Source organism: Mesoplodon mirus (assembly GCF_964341445.2).
Source record: "Mesoplodon mirus genome assembly, chromosome: 5".
NCBI lineage: Eukaryota > Metazoa > Chordata > Mammalia > Artiodactyla > Ziphiidae > Mesoplodon > Mesoplodon mirus.
Window position 1 is genome coordinate 49,263,149 of NC_138980.1, and position 9,410 is coordinate 49,272,558.

Genomic DNA, 9,410 nt, shown 5'->3' on the forward strand with positions numbered 1-9,410 from the left:
TTTTTTTTAAAAATTCAAGACAACACATATAACCATAGTGATTTCAAATTAATGTCAAGATGTATAACTTCTCTGAAAAGAGCTAACATCAGACTGCATCCCTATGCAGCCAGGGCCCCACTAGATGGCACCACGTCCCTTAACCACCCCCCCACCCCACCCCCCAGCCCTTGCCTTGCCTGCAGGCTCATGTTTGTTACCTGCTTTGTGGCTTGTGGGGCTTTGAATTTTTGATGCATGCTCTATTCTCCATATCCTTCCTGGAGTTTTGTGATGGCACATTACAGGTTGTGGAAATTTGATCAACTTTATTTAATCCAGCATTTCCAAAATTTGTTTAAAACCCCTGAGCACCATGACTACTGGCATACCCAGTAGCATTCTGTGAAACAAGATGTCGAGCCTGGGAGAAAGCAGCTGGTACACAGCATTAGAGATAGGACCTGAGTTCTAATCCTAACTCTTAGCAGTAACATTGGATGACATTAGGATAAATCATTCTTTATGCCTAAGTTTTTAATATATTTTTTAATGAAGTAGAGATGATTTACAAGGTTGTGCTAAATTTTTTTTACACCTCTTAGAATTATTTCCAAACATACATTGGTGTATAGTGGTAATTCCAATGACATATTCTTTGTGAGAAAAATAAAAGTGAAAAACACTATAGAAATGCAAAGGTTTCTTTTGTGTGTGTGTGGAGTTGGTAGTGATAGGAGATCTAGCATCAGTGCTCAGTAAATAATTTCAACGGTGTTGCATTCATTAAGTCTCTTGCTATATGGTACCTTTTATTATTTTTCTGAATAATGTTTCTATTTTTGAAAAGTTGATATTGGGTAATTTGGCTATCATTTTACACTGTACAAAAATTTGTCAATAACTGAGAGGGAGAATGGGTTAGAGGGAAGGAAGGGGAGGTACTTAGTTAATATTAAATTCTTTTCTGTAAAAGTACCAATTTTATATAATGAATTTACCTTTGTTTTTGATCTTCTGAGACCATTGAGATTTCATTTTCTACAATCGATCTTGGGGCTTTAGGACACTGGTATAATTAAAGCTATATATTTGAACTTAGGAAATTTTGCACATCTTTAAAAGTAGAGGAACCAATCTTTCATTAATGGCTGTGAAGATAATTTTGTGAGTACATGCAAGTGTAAGGGACTCCTCATCATGAGCTTGATTTGTATGTACACTCATTAATAAAACACATTTTTGTTTTCATTTTGGAAATTGACTTGTTTTCTTATTCTCATCATTTAGTCAAGGCCAGCCATCTTCAACTTGCTGTGGACTCTCAGGACAAGGGCAAATGGGGCAAGATTTGAGAGTCAGGTGTGCCTGACACTCCTCTAGGGGCTGTGGATGGAACAGAGAACAGCGCTGAGCTCCAGTTCCCAAGGAGCTCCAATTCAGTAGGAAAGAAAACCCCACACCATCAATTCTGGTGCTGGTAATGATAAGGAAAAATGATATACACCGGTAGAGCTGAACTTCTCAAGCATGGCATTTGGGGCCAGATAACACTTTGTGGTAGGGGGCTGTGCTGTGCATTATAGGATTGTTTATCAGCATCCCTGGCCTCTACCCACTAGAGGACACTTGTGCCCCCCAGGTAGTGACAACTGCAAATGTCTGTAGACATTACCAATGTCTCCTGAGAGGCAATATCGCCCTTGGTTGAAAACTGCTGTGATAGAGGATGCCTGGAGGGGAGCGCTTGTGGGGAATTGGTGTAGATTTTGCTGAGTTGGTCAGGAGCTGCCTCTGGGAAAGCAGTGACGTTTGAGTTGAAACCGAAAGAATGTGTAGGTGGCAGTGACGTGAAGAAATACAGCAAATGCAGAGGCCTTGAGGTAGGAATAAGCTTGTATGTTAAGAGGGAGAAAGTAAGGTGTGTTCCAAGGACTAAAAAAGCCAGTGTGGCTGAGGCAGAGTGAGTGAGGAAGATTGAAAAGAAATGAAGCTGGAGAAACAGGTGCCGTTTTTAGGTGCTGATGCAAAGGGCTGTATGAACATATCCGTTTGAGAAGAATCCCATTCTTGGAAAACAAAGCACTTTTGCTACTAGGGGTTGAACCTGCAGATTTTATTTTAGCATTTATTAATGTGCTGTAGTGATACTGTCCAAAGTTCAGATATAAAAAGCCAGTTTGGTTGGGGTGACAAGAGAGGGTACCTGGGGGAAGGACAGGGGTGCATCCTGGCAGTGAGGGGCTTTCCACAGGGCTGTGTGAGGGCACCCATGCCTAGGAAGAGGGGTACTGGAAGAAGAGACTACAAAGTTTGAATCACATGGGCCCAGACGCAGCTGAACCCACTCTTTCTAAACTTACAGCTTTGAATTAGTGGGGGTGGAGCAGGGGCTGCCTTCAGCTAGTCAACAATGGATTTTTTAAATAGTTAGGTGTTTTAATGTACCATTTTAGAACACGATGCATCAAAACCGTGATTTAATGGATATTATTTAGGATGACTACAATTTTTAAGTTGACCTAAAACAACTTGAGTGAACAATAGCAAAAGGGCACTGTGAATATGGCAAAGGTTATGTAGATGCCTGAAGCCAGGGAGGCAATGAGTTAGATCAACTGGGAGCTCCTTAGAATATAGATTCCTGGGCTCTGCTCCTAGAGGTTCTGATTCAGTAAGAGAGGTGGGCCCTAGGAGTTTATTTTTTGTTGGTTTAAATTAAAGAAGATAATCTACTAAAAATTATTTTACAGTTCAACAAAAACATTCAGAATTCATGAAAGAATATGTAGAAAGAAGAGCATGCAATAATCCTACATTTCTACTTATCTGAGCAGTAAATTTCATGAAATGAACATGACAACTTTATATTTAGACTGTGTGGGTATCTGATGGGCTTTTGAGGGTAAAAGAAATTGCTCACTCTTGAGTCCCTAAAATATAGGAACACCCTAAGAAATGTAGGGTAGCATATTTTCTCTCTGGTTTTGCAGAAGTGTTTCTTCAAGGTTCATAGTGCTCTCTAGGAAGAATGGAATACCCGTAAAAATTTATCATTTGTTCTCCCTCTGGTCAAGGTCTTCTGTCAGTTGGTTGTGGACAGCTTTGATGGGGGAAGTCTCAGGATACAAATCCTCTCAAGACTTTGTTTCTTCTTTGACTCTTGATCACAGCAGATCATCTGAAGAAGTATAGACAAAGCCATTGCTGCACCCACTGCAAAGGTACTAATAGCCAACAAAACCCAGATGGAGCCTTTAGTAGCCTTGGTGTAGAGTGTGAGCAGGGTGTATGGGGGCTGAGGGAGGAAGAGTCAAATCCTGAGAACTCCTGGGGATCTAACTTTAAATTTCCCTTGGGAATTCTCAAGGATCCTAAGGGCCTTTACAACTCTGAGTTGGAGTCTTTGGTGGCCCCAACGTCCCCTACATTCTTTTCCACATGGCTACCAGCGTAATCGAAGAAACCAGGGTCTGATTGTGCTACTTGTGAGATGAAAATCCTCCCACTGCTCCACAGTGGGTACAAGTCCCTACTCCATCATAAGCCCTTCACAACTTCTCCCTTGTTTGCTTGCTTCATGCAGCCCCTCCATGCAGTGCTCCGGCAGATATAAATGCCTCAGATACCCACTCTCCACTCTGTAGGTCAACCCATCTTCGGGGGATGCTTGTCTCCTGTTTCCCCACCAGGCATGCCGTTCCTCAAGGTTCAGCTCAACTGTTACCTCTTCATACTTTCTCAACCTCATCCCTGTAGACAGAATTAATCCCTCTTATGAACACTTCTGTGCAGCCCATTGTAGTTGCTCAGTGAATAATACAGAGTACCTCCCATGCACCAGGCATGGTGCTAGTGCCTGGCTCAGGTCCTTCTACATGAGGCCAGCACCCCAACTAGCATGTGTGGTACCTTGGGTGAATTACAAAGAGGCCGCCTCCTCGTTGTGGCTGACAGAGCACTGAGCCAGGGCAGAGACTTGTCAAATTGAATCTCTATGAACTGTCACCTTAGATAGTGACCCTAGAACTTAATCCTTTGTATAAGAGGTCTTTGGGTTGATGATGTTTTTATACTGAGCTCTTTGAGGAAAGTGTATGTAGTTTCCCAGCATCTAGCTTACACATAATAGGTGCTCAATACATATCCATGATGATTAGTGAATACATTGACTGAAAGAATGTTTCCTAGAGCCTTCTTGTGTGTGCTGGGGATGGGATGGGGCATGGAAGAGTGTCTCTGAAACCAGAAACAACCCCCTTCGTATGACTGGGTGGAGTGTAGGAGCCTGTGTAAACCCCACGGACTCGCTGAGACTAGTAATTTACAACCTTGACTGCACATTAGAATCACGTGGGAACCCATTTCCACACCAATCAAATTAGGATCTCAGCAGGTAGGGCCCAGGTAGTGTTAGCCTTTTCAGCCTCCCCAGATGATTTCAATGTGTAGCCTAGGTTGAGAACCACTGACTAGAGAGAGTTGGAGAGGGAAGGTGACAGCATGTTTTCTTGTTGTGTGTGACAAGCGCTCTGGAAAAGCTTAAAAGGTACAACCAAAACAGGAACACATCAACAGTGGGCTGGGGCAGGTGAGCGACCAAGTAGGAAAAGGGCACGACGCCGGGTGCCAGCTGATCTGTCCTCCATCTGGCTTCCTTGGCAATGGCATGATGTTGATGGCAGCCCTGGGAACAAGAAGTCTGGATGTTGCCATGCTTTTGTAAGGCTTCTCAGAAAGCTGGCCCACAGCTGCCTCGTTTGATTGTCCCTGGGCCTCCAAGGAACTAAATGTTTTCTTCCACCAGCTGTAAAAATAAGCAAAGAAGAAAGTCCCCTTTGGCCTCTGAGGAAGTGCTCTAAGGTAACCTTCTCTGTTTTGTGCTGTCAACTGCTGACATGGGGTATGCTCTGTCTGGCGGTTCCTGCACCTGCTGGAGCCTAAACAAAATACTTGGATGATGAATGTTTTGCATATTTCTCAATAGACTTTATTTTTTAGAGCAGTGTCAGGGTCACAGCAAAATTGAGCGGAAAGTACAGAGAGTTCCCATATGGCCGCCTTCCTCTCCCCACAATACACAGCCTCCCCCACCATCCACATCTCTCGCAAGCGCGGTACATTTGGTACAATTGATGAACCAGCATTGCCACATCATTATCAACTGGAGTCCATAGTTTACATTGGGGTTCACACTTTGTGAGGTGCATGCTACAGGTTTTGACAAATGTATCATTACATGTGTCCACCATTACAGTATCATGCAGAATAGTTTTATTGCCCTATTTACTGCTCTATGCTCCACCTATTCATTCCTTCCTCCCCCCAAACCTGCGACAACCACTGACCTTTGACTCCATAGTTTTACCTTTCCCGAGATTTCATGTGGCTGGAATTATACAATACGTAGGCTTTTTAGGTCGACTTCTTTCACTTACCAATATGCATTCAAGGTTCCTCTGTTTCTTTTTGTGGCTTCATAGCTCATTTCTTTTTATTGTGGAATAATGTTTTATAGTTTAAATGTACCTCAGTTTGTTCATTGACCTATTGAAAGATATTTTGGTGGCTTCCAAGTTTTGGCAACTGTGAATAAAACTGCTGCAAACATTCATGAGCATGATTGATGGACTGTATGGTGAGAGCTTGTTTAGTTTTGTAAGAAATTACTCAAATGTCTTCCAAAATAGCTATACCATTTTTTATTCCCGTCAGCAATGAATGAGAGTTCCTGTTGTTTCACATCCTTACCAGCAATTGGTGTTGGATTATAACCATTCTAATAGGTATGTTGTGGTGTCTCGTTTTAATTAGCATTCCCCAATAACATATGATGTTGAGCATGTTTTCATATGTTTATTTACCATCTGTATATCTTCTTTGGTGAGGTGTCTATTTAGGTCTTTTGACCATTTTTTAAATCAGGTTGTTCATTTTCTTATTGTTGGGTATTACCAGTCCTTTGTATATTTTACGTAACAGTCCTTTATCAGATATGTTTTTTTGCAAGTATTTTCTCCCAATCTGTGGCTTGTCTTCTCATCCTCTTGACAGTGTCTTTCACAGAGTAGGAGTTTTTAATTTTAATGAAGTGCAACTTCTCATTTTTTTCTTTCATGGGTCATGTCTTTGGTGTTGTACCTAAAAATCCATTGCCTTATCCAAGGTCATCTAGATTTTCTCCTATGTTATAATCTAGAAGTTTTATCATTTGGTGTTTTACATTTGGGAGTATGACCCATTTTGAGTTAATTTTTGTGGAGGTTATAAGGTCTGCATCTAGATTCATTTTTTTGAGATAGATATCCAGTTAGTCCAGCACCATTTATCAAAAAAACAATCATTTCTCCATTGAATTATCTTTGCTCCTTTGTCAAAGATAATTTGACTTTATTTGTGTGGTTCTCATTCTTGGCTCTCTATTCTGTCCCATTGATTTATTTTTCTATTCTCTGGCCAGTAGCATACTGTCTTGATTGCTGTAGCTTTAAAATAAATCTTGAAGTTGGGTAGTATCAGTCTTCTGACTTTGTTCTTCAATAGTGTGTTGACTTATTCTGAGTCTTTTGCATTTCCATATATACTTTGGAATCAGTTTGTTATTATCCATAAAATAACTTTCTGGGATTTTTATTGAAATTGCATTGAATCTACAGATGAATTTGGGAGGAACTGACATCTTGATAATATTGAGCTTCCTGATCCATGAACATGGACTAGCTCTCCATTTATTTAATTTTGATTTCTTTCATCAGAATATTGTAGACCTCCTCATATTGACCTTAACATATTTTGTTAAGCCTAAGTATTTTTTCACGTGTGCTAATGTAAATGGTATTATGTTTTTAATTTTTATGTTTCTAATTTTTCATTGCTGTTATTTGGGAAAACAATAGACTTTGGATATTAACCTTGTATCCTGAAATCTTGATTTAATCGCTTATTAGTTTCATGATTTTTTTGGTCACTTCTTTGGAATTTTCTATATGGGCTATCATGTCATATGTGAACAAAGGGTTTTGCTTTTCTTCTGAATCTGTATACCTTTTATTTCCTTTTCTTGTCCTTTTGCATTAGTTTGAATGTCCAGTATGATATTGAAAAGAAGAGGGGATATCCTTACCTTGTTTCTGATCTTAGTAGAAAAGCACCTCGTTCAGGCTTTGAACAAAAGCTATGACTATGAGAATTTTATAAGATATCTTGATATATGCGCATTCCAATCTCATCTATATCTCCAGCCTTCTGCTTTCTATTGGAATCGTCCCCTCTGCCTGTGAGCACAACAAACAATGCCCCCTAACAACTTTCCCTTGACCCTTGGATGCCTTCACAATCTCTAGCTACTCCCCTTCCTCTTTCCTTTATATCTGAGCAAACTTTTCTGCCCCAAATGTCCACTTCCCTGCCTCCCATTTACTCCTTAAATTAATGCAACTGGCTTCTGGCTCTACTCCTCCATGGAAGCCATCAAGCAAAAGTTCAATGTTAGTGCAGTGGCTATTTCTCAATCCTTATCATACTTGACTTCTTTGTAGCATTTGACCCCACTGACCAAGCCATGCTTCTTACAACTCTCTCTTCCTTTTTGCTCTCAGGAAGTGGTGCCATTTATCCTGATTTTCTTCCTATCTTTCTGCATTTGTTCTTACTACCTGTGGCTGGATCCTCTCTCTCTATCTCCCTAAGTGTTAATGTTCCCAGGACTCAATCCACTGCTTGCCTTTTTCTTGTTATCCTCTCCCTATTGACTAGCGACCCCCAGATCTCTATTACAGTCATATGTCTTTCCTGAGCTTTAGACCCAGTTGTGAACTGTTGACTGGGCTTTTCCACCAGGATATCTTATAGGCAGCTGGAGCTTTCTGTGTCCAGATCTGGACATAGCATCTTTTAGCCCCACTCTCCCAAATAGCTTCTAGTCCAACAATCAAGTTCATCCTGGATTCTTCCCTCTTGCTTCACTCCTGCCTAAAGCTCTTAATCCATCCCCTACAAACAATTAGTCCAGCCTGTGGACTATATCCCCTCATTGTCTCTGTAATCCATCACCTCCTTTCCATTCCCACAGCTTCATCCCCAGGATTAGTTTTTGTATAAGGTGTGAGGTTAGGGCGAAGTTCATTTTTTTGCCTATGGATATCGAATTGCTCCAGCACCATTTGTTGAAAAGCCTATCTCTCCTCCATTGAATTGCACTTGCACCATTGTTAAAAACTCTACTGGGCATATTTGTGTGGGTCTATTTCTAGGTCCTCTATTTTTTTTTATTGAGGTATACTTGACATATAACATTATATTAATTTCAGGAGTGCAACATAATGACTCAATATTTGTATATATTGCAAAATGATCAGCACAGTAAGTCCAGTTAACATCCATCAGCATATACAGTTAGAAAATAATTTTCTTCTTGTGATGAGGACTTTTAGGATCTACTCTCTTAGCAATTTTCAAATAAACTGTACAGTATTATTAACTATAGTCACCATGCTGTACATTACATCCCCATGACTTAATTATTTTATAACTGGAAGTTTGTAGCTTTTGTACTTTCACCCATTTCTCCTGTCCCCCATCCACCACCTCTGGCAACCACCGATCTCTTCTCTGTATCTGTGAGCTTGGCTTGTTGTTTTTGTTGTTTAATTCCACATAGAAGTGAGATCATACATTGTCATTCTCTGACATATTTCACTTAGCATAATACCTTCAAAGTCCATCCGTATTGTTGCAAGTGGCAAGATTTCATTCTTTTTGTGGCTGAATAGTATTCCAGTGTGTGTGTGTGTGTGTGTGTGTGTGTGTGTGTAGTATATATCACAGGTATATATAGATATATATCACATTTTCTTATACATTCCTCCATCGATGGACTCAGGTTTCTCCATATTTGGCTATTGAAAATAATGCTGCAGTGAACATGGGGGTGCATATATCTTTTCAAATTGGTGTTTTCATTTTTCTTCAAATAAATTTCCAGAATAGAATTGCTAGATCGTATGTTAGTTTTATTATTTTTAATTTTTTTGAGGAACCTCCATACTTTTTTCCATAGTGGCCACACCAATTTATATTCCCACCAACAGTGCTCAAGGTTTTCCTTTTCTCCACCTCCTCTCCAACACTTGTTATTTCTTATCTTTTTGGTAACAGCCATTCTCACAGGTGTGAGGTGATATCACATTGTGGTTTTGATTTGCATTATCCTGATGATTAGTAATGTTAATCTTCTTTTGCTGTAGTTGTTGGCCATTTGGATGTCTTTGAAAAAATGTCTATTCAGATCCTCTGCCCATTTAAAATTTGTTTTTTTTGCTATTGAGTTATTATATGTTCTTTATATATTTTGGATATTAACCCCTAATCAGATATCTGAGTTCTCTATTTGGTCCCAGTGGTCTGTGTTTGTATCCCTCTGTCAGCACTGC